Source organism: Eubalaena glacialis, chromosome 10 (genome assembly GCF_028564815.1).
Source record: "Eubalaena glacialis isolate mEubGla1 chromosome 10, mEubGla1.1.hap2.+ XY, whole genome shotgun sequence".
NCBI lineage: Eukaryota > Metazoa > Chordata > Mammalia > Artiodactyla > Balaenidae > Eubalaena > Eubalaena glacialis.
The window spans coordinates 38,514,265-38,531,074 of NC_083725.1; the positions used below are offsets into that span (position 1 = coordinate 38,514,265).

The window sequence follows — 16,810 nt, forward strand, 5'->3', positions numbered from 1 at the left end:
CCCTTTAGTTTAACTTTGTTATCTGAAGATTTTACTTTTTCTATCTAGATATTCTAGATATAAATCTCTTGGACAGGTTAACATGAATTAGATACACCAGTTCTTTATTATAGGGGAAAAAATCCACCAATACTTTCCAGTGTCCTAGTATGAGATGTTGACCACAGAGATGCACAGACCAATATGTGTATTCATTTGGTGAGATTGGCTTTCTTGATAAATAAGAGTAAATTGAAGCCATTTTTCTAATTATTCATAATAACAATTCTTTACATATATAATGATTTATAATCTATAACATCCATGTATTTTAAAGCTGAATCTTCTCAAAAATTGCTGTCGTAAAGGGTAAAGAAACACTGACATTTATTTCCAGCCAATTATTTTCAGAATATTTTACATTTAATTCTCACAAGTTTTCAAAATAATTGTTGTGGTATCACCATTTTACGAGGGTGAAACAGCAGTTTAGAGAGGTTTTAAACTTGTCCAATAGTACAGCTTTAGTAAATTGCTGAGCCAGAATAGAACTGAGCCTCAAGGCCTATATAGTTCCAAACCCTTAAGGACTGATGCCACATCTTAAAAAGGTTATATCAACAAAATTGCCTATAATGTATGGACCATGCTTAATTAATATTTATTTCATGAAATAACCTCTCTTTCCTATATCACCATCCCTGTAATATCTTCTTAAAGTTGCTCTCATAGAAATAGTGTTCCGAGTTAAAGAAGAGTATTTTATTGATATTTTCAAAGAGTGGCTGCTATTTTGTTCATTTTCAGTTTTTTTCCCCAAAGGGAATGCATAGATGAAATCTTATAAATCAAGTTCTATATAATGAGAAAAAGTTTGGACAGACTAAAACACAAGTATGCTGTAACACATGAAGGAATAATTTTTCTTCTCTTCATAATTTTATTTTTAGAATGTTGTTTTGAACCAAATTAGGTGAATAAATTTGAGTTACACAGGTCAGAGGTGTATTGTGTATACTTTGACAATAATCTGTCTGCTTTAGCAATGATTCACTATATTGATATTTATGATCTTCAAATAAATAAATTAACTGATGTTTGCTTAATAATGTGGCTGATAAATGGAATACTGACTGCCATATCAGTAAACAAAGGATGTCACAGTCATCAGCTATTGCAGCCACTGCCAACGGTGAGCTGGTGAGCCCTGAGGAAACTCAGGATGTGAAAATACAGGATAGTGGCCCCAGGTAGCTGAGGTACATATCATGAGGAATGATTTCAGTGAGCCCAGACTCTTGCATCTTCCCAAACATAGGAAAGCGCTAAATTCCTTAACTTGAGATATCTAGTTTTCTTTAATTAACAATAATCTTTTGACATTCAGACTACCTGCCCTTTCTTGCAAAACTTTTATAATATATAATCTGGCTTCCCTCCTTGCCTCCTTGAAGCAGTTCTCTCAGGGTTACTTGAGATGCTGCCTCCCAGGCTTGAAGTCCTAAAAATTCCCACCAAATAAAACATAACTCTCAACTTTTAGGTTGTGAATATTTTTTAAGCCGACAGTAGTATATATTTGTGTATGGTATACAATCAAAATGTTTCCGCAAATTACTAAGTGAATTATTTTTTTCTCTATCCCCTTCAAGTATGGTTATGCCATTCATTTGTAACATAGTTAGGTATTTTTGTAGTATTATTATTTTTTGTATTCCATTTTGGGCTCCCCCTACATCCTGGTTTTATCATATATTTTTGTTTGAGGGTACATCCTATAAGACAGTGCTACACAGAAAAGTATACTTAAAGAAGTATCATTCCTTTTACATTCTTTCACTTCCATTCCTACCCACCTTATATTGGTAACCAATCTCATTAGTTTCTGATTTATCTTTCTGATATTTCTTTTGAAGAGATTAGTGGATAAATGTGTTTTTTTCATTGCCCTTTTTTTCTTATAAAGGATCGCATACTATAGGTACTCTTTCACATATCCTTTTTTTCATGATTGTACAAATGACTTTTTATTTAAAATTACAAAATAAATTATCTATAAGCATGGACAATGAAAATCATTATATATTGTCAACTGAAACTAGTAATTGAGGATTATAGTGAGTTTCTTAAATATCAGACAGCCTTTTCTTCATTTTCTTCAACTGACTTCTCTGAAATTATTGGTGAGAAACATTGTCTCAAGCATCCTGTCATAGTTCATTAGTAATGGTGAAGCACTGTTCTAGGAATTAGAACTTATCACCCCCTATCCCACCCATTCCACTGATTTCCAGGATCTTTCTCTTCTTTAGCATCCAATAAAGAAGTTCTTACAACCTTAGTTGGATCAATAATTCCCTTCTCCACCATATTCACAAAAGCTCCAAGCATAGCATCATAACCAACTTCTGAGGAATTTAGCATAATTTTCTCAATTATCAATAATCTTTCAACATCTACATTCTTAATAATGATCACTAAAAGAATTTTGAGTGTTCTTTTAATAATTTCTATATCATTTTTAAAACTCTTCATTAGCTGTAATTAGTGAGTCCAAGGCTGAAATGTAGCAAAGCAGAACACAACCCCCTCCCAGAACAATGCTTTGTTTAACAGAAACTCATGGAACATCAAGGGCATCTGTAAATTTTTTCATTCACTGCAGCATAACTTGTTTCATTAACCTTCAGCACAGCTATTCTACTGAAAATTTTGCCAGAGTCCACTCAGTTTTTCCTTTTCATATTCTTTAGTTATGATATCTGACTGCTCATTGATTTCTTAAATATGTTTTTCAATTTGAGACTGTTAACTTTTTCCTTCTAAGAGCAGAACTTCATCTTTGGTCATAATGACCTCTCCAACTTTTCCCAAGTCATGAGTCTGAAAATCATCATCATCATGATTTAGGGTCACTCTCTCTTCTCTGAACACTGAACCACCAGTAGCAATAGCCATGTTTTTAAGCAGGTTTTTTTTCTATTGTCACAAACACCTGGAGCTTTGACTGCTACAATCTGAAGACCAACTTTTAGCTTATTCAAAAGGAGCGTATTTAGAGCCTCTCCATCAACATCTTCAGCAATTATTATCAAGGGCTACAATGAACATTGGCAATTTCAAGGGCCAGTATAATGGACTAGACACTTTCTTTTCATTCAATAGAAAACAGGCATCCTGAAATACACATTTCTGATCTTTTGATGTATACAAAATATGAAGAAATATAAACTTAAACCTCAACTTAATAATTTACTAATTTCTAGCTCATCATTCAGGAGTTTTCTATCCTTTAACATGACTACACCATTTATTCCAATCTTTTTCATTGCATTGGAAATTATATTGCCAATTTCTTTGTTTGCAGAAATCTTAGCAATCAGCAATTTCTTAAAGGGTTGGTACAAGTTTAGACTGCTTCTTAAGTTCAGCAATTACAGCATCTATAGCTAACATTACACCTCTTCTGATTTCCACTGGCTTAACACCTTTGCTAATCTTCTCTAAGCTGTCTTTGGTAATAGAGTATATCAGTAGGGCAGCAGTGGTGGTGGGCCTACAGTCTTTTCATTTGTATCATTGGTAATATTTTTAACAAATACGCTTTTTCTGTCTCTGTATGTGAATGTCTGCTTAGGTCTTTTTCTTATTTTGCCATTGGGTTTTTGATCCCTTTTTCTTCAGTTTTAAGAGTTCTTTATGTATTAGGGATTTGGCTCTTGTGTTACACATTGCAAATGTTTTCTCCCAGTTAATAAATTGTCTGTGATATTGCTTATGTTATTGTCTTAGCTTCTTTTTTTAAACTTTCACTTTCACATAGTCAAATTTATCAATGTTTTCTTTCATTTCCTCTAGAGTTTGTGAAATAGAAAGTATTTTCCTATTGTGAGGATAAAGAGAAATTCATCCCAGTGTTCTTCTAGTTCTTGTTTTCATTTTTTATATTTACATTCCTGATCTATTTGGAGTTTATTCTGGTATATGGTGTGTGATATTTATCAAATTTTATTTTTTTCCAAATGGCCACCCAGTTGTTCTACAACCATTAATTAAAAAGTCTACCTTTGCCTCATTGATGCCCCACAGATTACTGTGATCATATAATAGGATTCCTTATGTATTTGAATCTACTTCTGGGTTTTCCATTCTGTTCCTCTGTTCTCTTTATCTATTCATGTGCCAGTACCACACTATTTTAATTACAGCTACTTTGAAGTATATCTTTATAGCTTTCTATCTGGCAGGGCTAATATCCTCTCATAGATTTTCTTTTTCAGTGTTTTCCTGCCTCTTCTTGTATGTTTGTTTTTCCATATGAACTTTATTATTATTTTCTACACTGTAAAAAAGCCTGCTAATATTTTGATTAAGATTGAGTTAATTTTATAAATTAATGAAGGGAGAACTGACATCTTTATAATGTTGAATAGTCTCATACAGGAAGAGGGGATGTCTCTTTACTTGTTCAAATATACTTTTACATCTTTCAGGTATGTTTTAAAGTTTTCCTTATAGAGGTAGCACATATTTCTTTTTAAGCTTATTCCAAAATATTTAATCTTCTTTGTTGCAGTTGTTAAAGGGGTTTTCTCTACCCATTCATATCTTTCTTGGACTACTTAAGAAACTCCCAGCAATCATCCATATCTTCCTTCAATCCTTTCTCTACACCAGATCCAGGGTGATCTTTTAAAAATGTAAATTTGTTCATTTTCTTTCTAAGTCCTTCAGGAGCTTCTACATTAATATGAAGACCAAGTTCCTAGCTAGGCCTAACAATTCTTCCACCTTCTGGCCTATACAGCCACTTCTCTGTGAACTTTGACCACACTGGCCATTTTTCTTTCTGTGGGGCCTTTGCCCCCTACTCCCTCAGCCTGAAATGTTCTTCTGCACTTAACCACTATTTACTCACCTAGTGACCTCTTAGTCACTTTTCATTACTCAGATCAGTCACTATCTTGAGGATATCTTTCCTGATCCCTAAATTCAGCAAACATTTTGCAAGCTCTCATAGAACCTGTAATTTTTATTAGCATTCCCTGCAGTTGGAATTAAATAGTTAATTAGGTTATAAATTGATTAATAAAAACTTATGGAGAAAGAATTATTTCTTTGGGGACTGCCAGAAAGTGTTGTGTATTATAGACCCTCACTGAATGAAGAAAGTAAACGTGTCCTTTTAAACAAGTATTACATGTTAAGTTGTATTGAATAAGTATTTATTATATTTACAGAGCTGGAGATATCTGTAAGCTTTTGAGATAAATTAGATAACAAAGATATACTTATAATTATAAAATATCAGTGAAGTTTTTAGTCCTCCTCTTTACTTTTTTGAGTATTTTTGCAAAATCAATTAAGTACTAGTAATTTTATTTTATTTTATTTCTTACAGAAAAGCATTGTCAGCACTTGAGTGTACTATGACTAAAATATTAGATGAAGTATAATAGATTAATCCTATAAAAATTCACAAGAAACTGTTCATTCTTTATACATCCCAATAGGCTTTGGAATCTAATGCAGAAAAGGCAGAAGGTAATGGGATTGATAATATGGCAAATTAAAAAGAAAGCCGTATCTTAATTTTCTTTTATGTTTGTAAGTGCATCAAAAAGTGAATTTATTTTTTCAGAAATGTAAAATATTTAAAACGAACATTTAACAATAATCTATCATTTTGTCTCCATTATGGAATAACTACTGTCTCTGTTTACCAATAGTTATGTTTTGGTACACATAGGTTTAAAATAGTTCTAAGAAGAGTACACTTAGAAATGGTACTCTGGAAGAGTCATGCAGAGTTTAGGTCAAGATGGCAGAATAGGAGGACCTGGGGTTCACTTCTCCCCACAAGTACATCAAGAATACATCTACAAGTGGAACAATTCACACAGAGCACCTGCTGAGCACTAGCAGAGGACCTCAGACACCTAAAAGGACAAGAAAAGATCCTTGGAACCAGGTAGGACAAAAGAGAGAAAAGGAAGAAAAAGAAAAGAGGAAACAGGATTGGATCCACACCTCTGGTGGAGGAACTGAAGGAGATGAGAGGTTGACACAACTGGAGAGACCCCCTCACTGGCAGCTCGATCAGCTGAGATGGAGGGAAGCTTCGTGGGCTATCGGAGGAAATTGTAGCAGCCGGCCTGTGGCAGGTAGGACAGAGAGAGATTTTGACGGACAGTCCGTGCCACAGTTTTGGGCACCCCAGCCTGAGACAGGGGTTCGCCAGTGCTGGCTGGGATTGGGTGCTGAAACTTGGGGTTTGGAGAGCAGACCCAAGGAGAGGACTTTTGTTGGCTGCATGGAGACAGCCTGAGGGGATGGGAGCGAGGGGCTCCACAGCCAGGAATGCTTCTGGAGGAAGCACGGACTGCAATGGAAGGCGTCAGTGCTGAGTGGCACACGAAGGCCAGGGCCACCATCGAGGCCTGTCTCCTCGCACACCAGCCCCTGCTCCATGGGCAATGGGAGGGACTCCCACCAAAGCAAGCACTCATGCCCCAGTCTGTCACTGCCCCTTGCTCCCCCACCTAAGCAAGCAAGAGTGACCCAGTCAGTAGCTGCCATTCCCCATCCCACCAAAATGGGCCATCATGCCCCCAGTCCCTGACTTCACCCCATCTCTCCTGGGTGGGGAGCCTGAGGGTGACCCACATGCAGAGGTGGGACCAAAACCAAAGCTGAGCCCCAGGGGCAGTGCGACTAAGGAAGAAGAACTGAAATCTCTCACTGCACCTGCACATGCTGCAGATTAAACCCCTGTGATCAGCTTGGTAAACCCAGCAACTGCAGAACATCTGAATGGACAATGGATGCTTCCACAACTGAGGCTGCTCTAGCTTTAGCAGCTGTAGACTTTGTGGGCACGTATACATGAAAGTAGGGCCAGGTCAGAGTCTGAGCTGCCCCTATAGTGCCCACAGTGGGTCCAGAGACCTACTTAGAGGTCTTGGAGGGCCTCCAGGGGAGGCAGGGGTTGGCTGTGGCTCACTGTGGGGACAAGGACACTGACAGCAGAGGACCCAGGGAATTTTTAAACTTATTTATTTATTATTTTTATTTCTTACATTTTTTAAAATATATTTTTTATTTTTTTATTTTTATATTATTTTTTGTTTTGGGGGGGTTTGATTTGGGGAGGTTTTTTGGTTGTTGTTGTTTTTGTTTTCTTTGCTTTTTTGTTTGGGTTTTTCTGTTTTTTGTTTTTGTTAGTTTTGTTTTTATTGTTTGTTTTGGTTTCTGGGTTTTTTGTTTGGTTGTTTATTTTGTTTTTGTCTTGTTTTTTTGTTTTTATTGTTTGTCTTGGTTTTCGTTTGTCTGTTTGAATGTTTTGTTTTGGCTGTGCCACAAAGCTTGTGGCGTCTAGGTTCCCCTGCTGGGGGCTGAACCTGAGCTGCTAAGGGGGAGCACCGAGTCCTGGCCACTGGACTGCCGGGGAATTCCTGGTCTCAGGGAATATTAATCAGCATGAGTTCTCCTGGAGGTCCTCACCTTGGCACTATGGCCCAGCTGCAACCAACAGCCTGCAAGTTCCAGTGCTGGAACACCTCAGGCCAAACAACCAGAAACACAGGAACACAGCCCCACCCATCAGCAGAGAAGCTGGCTAAAGTCATGCTAAGCTCACAGACACACCAAAACACACCGCTTGACATGGCCCTGCTCACCAGAGTGACAAGACTCAGCTCCACCCACCAGAGGGCAAGCCCCAGTCCCTCCCACCAGGAGGCCTACACAATCCCTGGGACCAACCTCACCCACCAGAGGCAGACACCAGAAGCAAGAGGAACTACAATGCTGCAGCCTGTGGAAAGGAGACCACGAACACAGCAGACAAAGTAAGACAACAAAGAAATATGCTGCAGAAGAAGGAGCAAGGTAAAAACCTATAAGACCAACAAAATGAAGAGGAGACAGGCAATCTATCTGAAAAAGAATTCAGAGCAATGATAGTAAAGATGATCTAAGATCTCTGAAAAAGAATGGAGGCACGGATCCAGAAGATACAAGAAATGTTTAACAAGGATCTAGAAGAACTAAAGAACAAACAGTGATAAACGATACAATAAATGAAATGAAAATACACTAAAAGGAATCAATAGCAGAATAACTGAGGCAGAAGAAAGGCTAAGTAAGCTGGAAGATAGAATGGTGGAAACCACTGCCATGGAACAGAATAAAGAAAAAAGAATGAAAAGAAATGAGGACAATCTCAGAGACCTCTGGGACAAGAAAAACTCACCAACATTAGAATTATAGGGGTCCCAGAGGAAGAAGAGAAAGAGAAAGGGACTGAGAGAATATTTGAAGGGATTATATTAGGAAACTTCCCTAACATGGGAAAGGAAATAGTCATCTACATCCAGGAAGTGCAGAGAGTCCCATACAGGATAAACCCAACAAGAAACATGTTGAGATACAAATTAATCAAACTAACAAAAATTAAATACAAAGAAAAATATTAAAAGCAGCAAGGGAAAAGCAACAAATAAGATACAAGGGAATCTCCATAAGGTTATCAGCTGTTTTTAAAGAAGAAACTCTACAGGCCAGAAGGAGTGGCAGGATATATTGAAAGGGAAAAGCCTACAACCAAGAATAATTTACGCAGCAAGGCTCTCGTTCAGATTTGATGGAGAAATCACAAGCTTTAGAGACAAGCAAAAGCTAAGAGAATTCAGCACCACCAAACCACCTTTATAACAAGTGCTAAAGGAACTTCCTTAGGCAAGAAACACAGGAAAAGAGAACAAAAGAGGAAGGGAAGAAAAAAGATCTACAGAAACAAACCCAAAACAATTAAGAAAATGTCAATAGGAACATACATATTGATGACTATCTTAAGTGTAAATGGATTAAATGCTCCAACCAAAAGACACAGACTGGCTGAAGGGATACAAAAACAAGACCCATATATATGCTATCTACTAGAGACCCACTTCAGACCTAGGGACACATACAGACTGAAAGTGAGGGGATGGTAATAGATACTCCATGCAATACTCATATCAGATAAAATAGACTTTAAAATAAAGACTGTTACAAGAGACAAGGAAGGACACTATATAATGATCAAGGGATCAATCCAAGAAGAAAATATAACAATTGTAAATATATATGCACCCAACATAGTGAGCACCTCAATACAAAGGCAAATTCTAACAGTCATAAAAGGGGAAATCAACAGTAACAGAAAAATAGTGGGGAACTTTAACACCCCACTTACACCAATGGACAGATCATCCAGACAGAAAACTAATAAGGAAACAGAAGCCTTAAATGACACATTAGACCAGATAGACTTAATTGATATTCATAGGACATTCCATCTGAAAGCAACAGAATACACTTTCTTCTCAAGTGCACATGGAATATTCTCCAGGATAATTACATCTTGGATCACAACTCAAGCCTGGGTAAATTTAAGGAAATTGAAATCATATTAAGCATCTTTTCTGACTACAACACTATGAGATTAGAAATCAATTACAGGAAACAAAAGAGTTAAAAGCACAAACACATGGAGGCTAAAAAATATGTTACTAAATAATCAATTGATCAATTAAGAAATCAAAGAGGAAATTTTAAAAAATACCTAGAGACAAATGATAACAAAAACCCAATGATCCAAAACCTATGTGACACAGCAAAAGCAGTTCTAAGAGGGAAGCTTATAAGAACACAATCTTACCTCAAGAAAAAAGAAAAATCTCTAATAAACAACCTATCATTACACCTAAAAGCAACTAGAGAAAGAAGAACAAACAAAACACAAAATTAGTAGAAGGAAAGAAATCATAAAGATCAGAGCAGAAATAAATGAAATAGAGAAGAAAAAACAATAGCAAAGATCAATGAAACTAAAAGCTGGTTCTTTTAGAAGATAAACCAAACTAATAAATCTTTAGCAAGACTCATCAAGGAAAAAAAGGGAGAGGACTCAAATCAATAAGATTAGACATGAAAAAGCAGGAGTTATAACTGACACCACAGGTATACAAGGATTATAAGACATTACTACAAGCAAACATATGCCAAAATAATGGACAACCTAGAAGAAATGGACAAATTCTGAGAAAGGTAAAACCTTCCAAGGCTGAACCAGGAAGAAATAGAATATATGAACACAATCACTGTAAATTCAATAATTTCACAGTTACTGAAATTGAAACTGTGATTAAAAATCTTTCAACAAACAAAAGTCCAGGACCAGATGGCTTCACAGGCAAATTCTATCAAACATTTAGAGAAGAGTTAACATCTACCCTCCTGAAACTCTTCCAAAAAATTGTAGTGAAAGGAACACTCCCAAGATCATTCTACAAGGCCACCATCACCCTGATACCAAAACCAGACAAAGATATCACAATAAAGAAAATCACAGGCCAATATCACCAATGAACATAGAGGCAAAAATCCTCAACAAAATACTAGCAAACTGATTCCAACAACACGTTAAAAGGATCACACAACATGATCAAGTGGGATTTATCCCAGGGATAACAGAATTCTTCAATATCGGCAAATCAGTCAGTGTGATACACTACACTGACAAATTGAAGAATGAAAACCATATGATTATCTTAATAGATGCAGAAAAAGCTTTTGACAAATTCAACATTTATGGTAAAAACTCTCCATAGAGGGAATCGTCCTTAACATAATAAAGGCCATATATGACAAACCCACAGCAAACATCATTCTCAATGGTGAAAAACTGCAAGAATTTCCTCTAACATCAGGAACAAGACAAGAATGTCCACTCTCGCCACTGTTATTCAGTATAGTACTGGAAGTCCTAGCCATGGCAATCAGAGAAGAAAAAAATAAATAAAATGAATCCAAATTGAAAAAGAAGATGTAAAGCTGTCACTGTTTGCAGATGACATATACATAGGAAATGCTAAAGATGCCACTACTAGAGCTAATCAATGAATTTGGTAAAGTTGCAGTATACAAAATTAATACACAGAAATCTTTTGTATTCCTATACACTAACAAAGATCAGAAAGAGAAATCAAGGAAACAATCCCATTTACTGTCACAACAAAAAGAAAAAAATACCTAGGCACAAACCTACCTAAGGACGCAAAAGACCTGTATTCAGAAAACTATAAGGTACTGATGAAAGAAATAAAAGATGACACAAACAGGTAGAGAGATATACCATGTTCTTGGATTGGAAGAATCAATATTGTAAATGATTATACTACCTAAAGCAGTCTACAGATTCAATGCAATCCCTATCAAATTACCTATGGTATTTTTCACAGAATTAGAACCAAAAAAATTTTACAATTTGTATGGAAACACAAAAGTCCATGAATAACAAAAACAATGTTGAGAAAGAAAAACACAGCTGGAGGAATCAGGCTCCCTGACTTCAGACTATACTACAAAGCTACAGTAATGAAGACAATATGGTACTGGCACAAAAACAGAAATATAGATCAATGGAAAAAGATAGAAAGTCCAGAAATAAACCCACGCACCTATGGTCACCTAATCTATGACAAAGGAGGCAAGAGTACACAATGAAGAAAAGACAGTCTCTTCGAATAGTGGTGTTGGGAAAACTGGACAGTTACATGTAAAAGAGTGAAATTAGAACACTCCCTAACATAATAAAGAAAAATAAACTCAAAATGGATTAAAGACCTAAATGTAAGGCTGGATACTATAAAAATTTATGAGGCAAACATTCACAGAACACTCTCTGACATAAATCACAGCAAGATCATTTTTTCATCCACCTCCTAGAGTAATGAAAATAAAAACAAAAATAAACAAATGGGACCTAATTAAACTTAAAAGCTTTTGCACAGCAAAGGAAACCATAAACAAAACGAAAAGACAACCCTCAGAATGAGAGAAAATAATTGAAAAATATTTGCAAAAATAAAGCAACCAACAAGGGATTGATCTCCAAAATATACAAATAGCTTATGCATCTCAATATCAAAAGAACAAACAAGCAAATCAAAAAAATAGGCAGAGAATCTAAATAGACATTTCTCCGAAGAAGACATACAGATGGTTAAAAGTACATGAAAAGATGCTCAACATCACTAACTATTAGAGAAATGCAAATCAAAACCACAATTAGGTATCACCTCACCCCCTTCAGAATGGCCATCATCAAAAAAATCTACAAACAATCAGTGGTGGAGAGGGTGTGCAGAAAAGAGAACCCTCCTACACTGTTGGTGGGAATGTAAACTGGTACAGCTACTGTGGAGAACATTATGGAGGTTCCTTAAAAATCTAAAAATAGAGCTACCATATGATCCAGCAATCCCACTCCTGGGCATATATCCAAATAAAACTATAATTCGAAAAGATACATGCACCCCAATGTTCACTGCAGAACTATTTACAATAGCCAGGGCATGGACGCAAACTAAATGTTCATCAACAGAGGAATGGATAAAGAAAATGTGGTATTACTCAGCCATAAAATGAAACGAAATTGAGTTATTTGTAGTGAGGTGGATGGACCTAGAGTCTGTCATACAGAGTGCAGTAAGTCAGAAAGAGAAAAACAAATACTGTATGCTAACACATATATATGGAATCTAAAAAAAAATTGGTCATGAAGAACCTACGGGCAAGACGGGAATAAAGATGCAGACCTACTAGAGAATGGACTTGAGGATGTGGGGAGGGTGAAGGGTAAGCTGGGACAAAGTGAGAGAGTGGCATGGACATATAACCACTACCAAATGTAAAATAGCTAGTGGGAAGCATCCACATAGCACAGGGAGATCAGCTCGGTGCTTTGTGACCACCTAGAGGGGTGGAATAGGGAGGGTGGGAGGGAGGGAGACGCAAGAGGGAAGAGATATGGGGATATATATATATGTATAACTGATTCACTTTGTTATAAAGCAGAAACCTACACATCATTGTAAAGCAATTATACTCCAATAAAGATGTTAAAAAAGAAAATGTGGTACATATATACAATGAAATATTACTCAGCCATAAAAAAGAACAAAATAATGCCATTTGCAGCAATATGGATGGACCTAGAGATTGTTATTCTGAGTGAAGTAAGTCAGACAGAGAAAGCCAAATATCATATGATATTGCTTATATGTGGAATCTGAGGAAAAGGGTACAAATGAACTTATCTACAAAACAGAAATAGAGTTACAGATGTAGAAAACAAACTATGGTTACCAGGTGACAAGGGGGGGTGGGGGAGGGATAAATTGGAAGATTGGGATTGACATATACACACTACTATATATAAAATTGATAACTAGTAAGGAACTACTGCATAGCACAGGGAACTCTACTCAGTACTCTGTAATGGCCTATATGGGAAAAGAATCTAAAAAAAAAGAGTTGATATGTATATATATAACAGATTCACTTTGCTGTACACCTGAAACTAACACAAAATTATGAATCAACTATACTCCAAAAAAATATATATTTTGTCCTTTCACTTAATGTTATTTCACAAATACTTCTCAGTACTGCTTTATATTTTTGAAACCTATCATTTTTAAATTGTCTTTATTATTTATTTATTTTATTTTTATTTTTGGCTGAATCAGGTCTTAGTTGTGGCACGTGGGATCTTCTTTGAGGCATGCGGGATCTTTCATTGTGGCACGTGGGCTCTTCGTTGTAGTGCACGGGCTTCTCTCTAGTTGTGGTGCACAGGCTCAAGGGTGCGTGGGCTCTATAGTTGTGGCATGCAGGCTCCAGAGCACATGGCCTTTGTAGTTTGTGGCACATGGGCTCTAGTTGAGGTGCATGGGCTCAGTAGTTGTGGCACGCAGGCTTAGTTGCCCTGTGGCATGAGGAATCTTAGCTCCCTGACCAGGGATTGAACCTGCGTCCCCTGCATTGTAAGGCAGATCCTTTACCACTGGACCACCAATGAAGTCCCTGAAATATATCATTTTAATGGAAATATAAGTTTCATTACAGTGACATCTCCAATCTATTTAACAATTTATCAATTGTTGAGTTTTTTTTTTTTTTTTTTTTTTTAGGAATCATTGCAACTACACAGCCCTGCCTACTCAGCTCCCTGTGCAAACATGTTGTAATGTCTTTCTACAGAACTTTTTAATTACTTAATTTTTGAATTATTTCTTTGGAATAAATTATAAGAAATGACATTATGAATCAGAAGGTTGAATAAAATCAGTTTGTTTTAATATTAAATTCTTCTCCAAGAGAACAATAACAAATTACTATTTAGTTGATATTTATTCATAAGTCTCTCTGTTCTATTGCATCTTCACATGTGTAGTTTGATTGTCCTTATTTTAAATACGTGATTAGATGTGGATAAGAATCCCTGCTAACACCAGGCAAGTCATTTATCCTATTTGTTCTTCAGTTTCCTTATCTTTAAATGGCGATAATATCACATATCTTATAGGATTAAATGCATTAATATATGCAAAATGTTTAGAACAATGGCTGGCATACCTCAAACACTATGTATGAGTGATATCAGCATCATGGTGACATGAGATGTTTCTACTTTTTGTCCCCTTTTCAACCAAGAATTAAACACCCTTCCATGAACAAAAGCACATTTTCTGGGAGTTGTGGGATCCAACATTACATGACAAGGGACCTAAGAGAAGTTTTGCCCATTTGTGCATCCAAAACAGGCAGACAGACTGTTCAGGCTGTGGAGCTGGCAAAGTAGCCAACCTGCCTCAACCCCTGTTGCCAAGGTCAGGAAAAAACCTGGAGAGTGCTGACCTGGTAAGATACCCACGTATGAGAGAGAAACTTTAGAAGTCCAGCCTCTTAAGGGGAAATTCTAGCACACCATTGGAGAAAAAAATGTATATGAGTTATAGAATTCAGTGAAGATGGTAAGAACTTTACCAGTGCTGTCCCCACTCCCACCCCCCCCATCCCATGCAACACCACATGGGGATGACCTATCAGGCAGTGGCCACCTTTCTTGCAAGGGAAAAGGACAGCAGTAAACCCATTTCTCTCCAGCAGCACCCAGAGTACTGAGACAGGATCTCCATGACTGGGAGGAGGGAGTTGATCAAGAAAGAGGAAGATAATGGTATCAAAGGGATTAAAGGGATGCAGTTCCTGCAGACTTCATCAGGAAGCCCACCTGTGAGTTTCTGGGAGTACCTCACCTGAGTATCTCCCTACTAGGTCTGCAGGCACCCCCAATGCCACAAGTGGTAAACACACACCACCCACCACACTGAGGCAGCTTCTTGTGCATGTTCCAAAGTGCAGAGGGAAGAGTGAACTACAGCAGACAGGAAATACACTCAGAAAACAGGCCAGGGTCTGTGGGCAAGGGAGAAACCACAAATTTCAGCTATGGTGCCACCTTTTGAAAAACAAAAGAGAGGCTTCCAGTAGCAGCCTGGTGAGTTGTAAGAACCAGATAAGACATCAAAGCTTAAGAATTCTGCCACAAGAGGGAGCAAGAAGAGTAGAATGTACCTATACAAAGGCAGAGAAAAGTGCAGATTTTTTTTCTTGGGGTCTCATGTTGGAAAAGATACAGCACCAGTGAACAGGATAACCCAGCTGAAGGAAACTAGCAAAGATTTAAGGAGGTGTCTGTTATGTCAAATATGAAAGCAGCAATGTAAAACTACAAAGAACATCAAAAATCAAGAGAATGGGGGCTTCCCTGGTGGCGCAGTGGTTGGGAATCTGCCTGCTAATGCAGGGGACACGGGTTCGAGCCCTGGTCTGGGAGGATCCCACATGCCGCGGAGCAACTAGGCCCGTGAGCCACAATTACTGAGCTTGCGCGTCTGGAACCTGTGCTCCGCAACAGGGGAGGCCGCGATGGTGAGAGGCCCGCGCACCGCAATGAAGAGTGGCCCCCGCTTGCTGCAGCTGGAGAGAGCCCTTGCACAGAAATGAAGACCCAACACAGCCATAAATAAATAAATAAACAAACAGTGGAAAATAGAAACACATAAAGTCACTAATTCATAGAGAAATATTAAAAAAAAAATCAAGGGAATGTTATTATCAAAAGATAAAAATAATTCTCCAATAACTGAGCTCAAGGGCATGGAGGTTCATGATCTAATTCATAAATAACTAAAAATAGCTGTTTTTAAAGAAACTCAACAAGCTACAAGAAAACTCAGAGAGACATTTCAATGAAATCATGAAAAAAATACATGATCAAAATGAGATATTTACGAAAAGAACAGAAATCATATAAAAGAACTAAACAGAAATTCTGAAGCTTAAAAATTCAATGAATGAAGTAAAATATACAATAAAGAGCATCTGCAGTAGAGCAGGACAAATGAAGACGTAATAAATGAGTTAGAGGACATAGATGTTGAAATAACTCACTTAGAAGAGAACAAAGAAAAAAGAATGAAAAAGAACAAAGAAAGTCTATGTGATCTATGGGATTCCATAGAAAGCACAAAGAATAATCAGAGTCCAGAAGGAGAAGAGAAGGCAAAGGGGATAGAAAGCTTATTTAAAGAAATAATAGCTGAGAACTTCCCAAACCTGGGAGAGAATTGGACATCCAAGTTCATGAAGCCGAAAGATCACCCTATTATCTCAATGCAAAAAGACCTTCTCCAAGACACATTGTAAGGAAACTATCAAAAATCAAAGATAAAGAAAAATTCTAAAAGCAGCCAGGGATTGATTGTAACCTACAAAGAAACCTCCATTAGGCTATCAGTATAAATGTATAAATGTATCAGTACCATGTATAAAATCAACATACAGAAATCAGTTGCACTAACAACCATACACAAACAACAAAACAGCTGAAAAGTAAATAAAGAAAACTATCACATTCATAGTAGCATCAAAAACA

At 37.0% G+C, this 16,810-nt stretch overlaps 1 protein-coding gene and 1 pseudogene across 3 annotated transcripts in view; both read right to left on the reverse strand.

Moving 5' to 3' along the window:
- GRIA4 (glutamate ionotropic receptor AMPA type subunit 4) overlaps positions 1-16,810 on the reverse strand; it is a 519,215-nt gene that overhangs the window by 394,112 nt on the left and 108,293 nt on the right. The gene's annotated exons all lie outside the window — the stretch shown is intronic.
- On the reverse strand, positions 2,239-3,569 carry LOC133099043 (60 kDa heat shock protein, mitochondrial-like; annotated as a pseudogene).